Source organism: Spinacia oleracea, chromosome 5 (genome assembly GCF_020520425.1).
Source record: "Spinacia oleracea cultivar Varoflay chromosome 5, BTI_SOV_V1, whole genome shotgun sequence".
NCBI lineage: Eukaryota > Viridiplantae > Streptophyta > Magnoliopsida > Caryophyllales > Amaranthaceae > Spinacia > Spinacia oleracea.
The window spans coordinates 115,953,452-115,958,491 of record NC_079491.1 but is presented as its reverse complement, the minus strand read 5'-3'; positions in this window follow the sequence as shown (position 1 = coordinate 115,958,491).

The following is a 5,040-nucleotide window of genomic DNA, read 5'->3' as shown; positions in this document are numbered from 1 at the left end:
CTTTGGCATCATTACTTAGACCATATCAACAAGTTAACATTCAAAAGCTCTATTTTGATGGACTTTTGAAAGTTGATTGGTTTCTAGATCATTCAAGACAAGCTAGTCTTACTTGTTGAAAGTAAGAAAAGATATGAACTATTGTTAGAACGCCTAAGACAATAGAGTTCAAAGCTAAAGAAATATTTTATGACTATTATTTTATCACCTGGATTTGAGTGAATATTGGTTTATTTACTCAATGTGATATAAGTTTAAATCTGTTTGGCTAGTTCAAAGATTCAGAAGTATAAAATCCACTTGGCAAGAAATCATAAAGATCTAGGTTAGATCATGTTAATGATTACTTGAGACCAAAAATGATCATCAATGATTGTGTGTTGTAATTTCACGATCTAGATCCATAAGATATGTCATATCTAAGTTGGAATGATTGAAGTCAATTAGTACTTGATTCGATCAATGCTGAATCATAAAGATTTTTCCTATAATTTCTAAAACAAAATGCTCAACTACCACCAAACTAAACCAAATTCGTCAAAGCTATTGAAAAGTAATTTCAGAATATCTTTTCAATTATATATATCTAAAGAGTTGCTAAACTCAGTGGGAGCTTAATTAGTGTTTGTTATTCGACAAACTAAGGCCCAAATATAGATATATGTTTCATTGTGATTTATTTAAATGAGACACAAAGGTATTGTTTCTACCACGAATTTTTGAGAACATAATGTTTTTTTGCTCGAAATAGTGTCCTTTTGGAGATTAGTTTCCAAAATCACAAGTGGGAGAAAATAGACCTCGAAAGTCTTCGAGGCGAACAACAAAGATAAACGGACGTTCCGGAGGCTTTTAGAAGTTCTTAAGAAAATCCGAACACTTATTCTTTAAGGACTTTAGAAGTGGCTTTAAAGAATAGATTTCTATTAGAAGACTTTACAAGTGCTTCAAGGAGAACAAAATATTCTACGGTTTTTTCATGAAATGCCCCCGAGGTTTGCAAAAACGCACCAAATACCCTCGCGTCTTTTGTATCACATAATATACCCCTATTTTTCCGTACTGTTCATGAGATGCACCTTCAGTTAACGGACGTTAGTCTGCCGTTAGTGGCGTTTTACTATATTGCCCTTAATACATGTTTTCGAAATAAATTCCAAAAAAAAAAAATCTCAAATTCTTTCTTTTTCTCTCTCCTCTCAGATGTTCTTCCTCTTGCTCTTTGATCGCCGGCGGCGTCCGATCTCCGCTCTCTGGTCGCCGGTGGAGGCCGATCTCTGGTCGGCAACAGTGATCCGGTGTTACGCACTTCCCTCTTCTCCCGATTCGACCCGGTCACCAAGCTCGCCCTTCGGTGCGACCGTCGATCTGTTAGCATAGGCGACAACGCCCTCGTTCTCATTTCCCTCCGGTGCCGTAACCTCATGCGCCTCAAACTCCGGGGATTCCGTGAACTCACCGACCTAGGAATCGCCTCCTTCGCTCAGAACTGTAAGTCCCTCAAAAAACTGAGTTTTTGGTGCCATGGGCCTCAGTGCTGTCTTTGAACACTGAGTTTTGCTCGAAGAAATGTCAATTAAGCGCCTCCGTGGCATTAACAACGACGGCGATTCAGAGGCGGCAGCTGAGTCCAAGAAATCGACTTAATTGTCGGCGCCGGCGATTTACAATATTTTCAATTTGGGTTTTGCGTGCTTCTAAATTTCAAGAATTCCTTTCTGGGTTTTGTTCTTCTGTTAAATTCCTCATCTGGGTTTATCTTAATTTATGTAAAAATTGTCTATTTCACTTGAATCAATATAAGCAAAAAAGTGCAAAAAGTGGGAGATGATTATATGACTTTTGTGCCACCACCAGCAATGAATGAAGCACGGAAGGTGGCACCTGCTCAACACTTCTACTACTGTTGTTTGTTTTAGCCTCCTAATTATCTCAGTAATTCCCTTTGTTTCGAATTTGCAAGTCTAGTGATTGGTGTTATTAATTTGTTTAATAGCTAAGATTGTGATTTTACTTGGTTTAAAATGCCAATTGGTACCGTTTTCCACCTTTTGGGCGGAGGAATTTGGAAAATGATGGAATGAAATTTGAATAACCGCAGCCAACCATCTCCGATCAGGCCTGAAAAAGCATCCCCCACTGTGAAATTTGAATTTGAGGAACAAATTGCGATTAACCAATCCCCTCAAATTGTTTCTGATCCATCAGATTACTTTTCCCGTATAAGATAATGAAGTAAATTCACGAGTCTATTTTGCTTGCACTTGGGAAGAGAGTTCGTTCCTCAATGGTGGCTGCTGGATTTAGATGTAGTGCCGCATTGACTAATGCACTGACCGATATGTATACCAACAGTAAAATTCAATTCAATCAATTTCTTATTGGATTTGTTGTTTGAGCATTTCAATTTTCTTTGATTATTACTTCTATTTTTGTTTTAGGTTTAACTTTTAGGTTGATTAATTTGATTAATTAGGTGAACGATTTGTGGAAATCAAATTCTGCAGTTTAAAAGCAGTTTGAGTATTTGGTGCAACTTAGTTTCAAAATAGGTGTATATTGTACAATAAGTTTATAAATAGGGGTATTCTGTGAATTATAAACACGACTTAACGGAGGACTAACGGAAGGTCGGTTTAGGGGTATTTGGTGCAAACTTGGGAAAAAATAGGGGTATATTATGTGATTCAAAAGACGCGAGGGTATTTGGTGCGTTTTTGCAAACCTCGGGGGTATTTCATGAAAAAACCGAATATTCTATTGTTTGATGTTCTATACTCAAGTAGGCATAGAGTTCAAGTCACTGAAACTATGAAATTCTTCTATTAGATAGTGAAGAAACATAGAGTTCAGGTCACTAAAACTATGAGATTCTTCTATTAGATAGTGAAGAAACATAGAGTTCAGGTCAATGAAACTATGAGATTCTTCTATTAGATAGTGAAGAAACCTACAACTTGCAGTCAAACTATTATCATGTAGATTAATGAGTTTGTGACTTGTAAGAAAGCTATGACGAAACCTAGATTCCCTAAAATGGTTAAAGGGAATATATAGACTCAATGTTGTAGACGGTTAAAGGCCATAAAACATAATCAATGTTTTGATGACAAAATTGAAATTTTGTTGATTTGCAAGAATAGTTTTACACCTATTGGTTACAAATTGGTTTTGAGGATAAAAACCATCAAACATGGAATTGTGTGTTCACACACAAAGCTAGATTAGTTGCTAAATGTTACAAGCAAATTTAAGGCGTAGATTGTGTTGAAACCTCATGCATAATCGTAATGCTCAAGTCTATAATTCAAGCAATGATTGCATAATGGTACATATGGAAATTGGATGACAAAACGTATTCCTCAATAAAACGTTGGAAGAAACTATGTATATAATATGTCATAGGATTTGTGGATCCAAATAAAATGCTTGAAAAAGAAAACTGGCTTCTGAAATCTAAGTACAGATTTAAGCAAGCAATTGGGAATTTAAATCGTATTTTAGTGAAGCTAATAAGTATTTTAGTTTCATAAAAATGTACATGATTCTTATAGATATATAAGAAGTTTAGTGGGAGTACGTAAAACTTAATTGGTCCTATGCGTATCACACATATCTCTCTATTGTGAAATGACATTCAAATGCTAATGACCTAGATTTGAAATTATTCATCAATAATGGACCAAGGCGAAACTTAGTACATACTGGGTATTAAGATCTATTTACAAAGATCTTATAATATTGTTTTAGATTAAGTAATGGCATTTACTAAATCAAACACAAAAGACTCCATTGGAGATATGCAACCCATGTGAATAAATCTAATTAAAGAATGTTTGAACTATGTATAAGCATTTACTAAGTTAAACATTAAAGAGTCTAGATGAGATTCTTAACCTATATTATATGTCATAGTATTTAGCTGGATTTAGTTTCTACTGAAACTAGATGAGCTAAAATTACATGAATAGAATTCAATTGGCAATTATTCTGCAAAAGAATTTATCATGTATGATATATTATGAGGATCGCCAAAAATGTATCGCATGGCTTTAGGCATGACGAACACATACCAATCTCTATTGATCTAAGTGAAGATCAATTAGATTGAGATCAAGAAGAACTTATGGTACTTGAAAAGGTACATAGGATTAGTTCTTGATTCAAGGAAATAAAGATATGCTAAATATTGATGCTACACGCATAGACACTGGCAAAGGATCAAGCAAGATCCCTTTGGAGTTAACCATTGGCAAAAACGAGCTATACGCTTCGTGGTTTGAAATGGCAACATGGATCAGAGACCATGAGTTGTTGCGTGGGAAATTAAAATATTAATTTCTATGTTCTGAGATACATATGGAAAGTCTTCCACATATCTATGGACTGCTTGGATAAGTAAATCCAAACAAAGCATCACTAGCAACCTATACAGTTGAAGTAAAAGTAATTATTGCCTTAGAAGCAATGAAACAGAGTTGTTTTAGTTAAGAGTTCTTCACTGAACTTAGGTAGATCACATGTCTTTTGACTTGATGGTTCTTCTTTGAGAAATGCGTAGAACCACTAATGTAGCAAGAAAGACTAGATCACAAAATAAACATACTCAAAAGATCTTATCATCTATCTCGAAGAACATTCGATGAAAGGGATATTAAGATTGGCAAAGCATGCTAACTAAACCTATGCAACAAGTGAGAAGCAACACTCACATTTTAGCACTGGAAATCAAGCATAACTTTGAATTCCATGAACTGTTTTAAAGATGGGTTTGAGGCCCATGGTTGTAAAACATTGGGGTTGAACATTTATCATATATGAAATGTATTTTCATATTCCATTTAATCTTGGTTTAGTATTAAATGATGAGTCCCTTCAATTTGACGATATATTCAAGATAGACTGTCAGGACCAGTCCTGTGACTAAGAAATATTTATCAAGTGAACTTGAATGTCAAAAGTTGAAAATGGTCCCTGGTCGAAGTTTTCTATAAAGGTGGAAGCATAGAAAACGCTAGACGACTAGAATGCAAGATGACT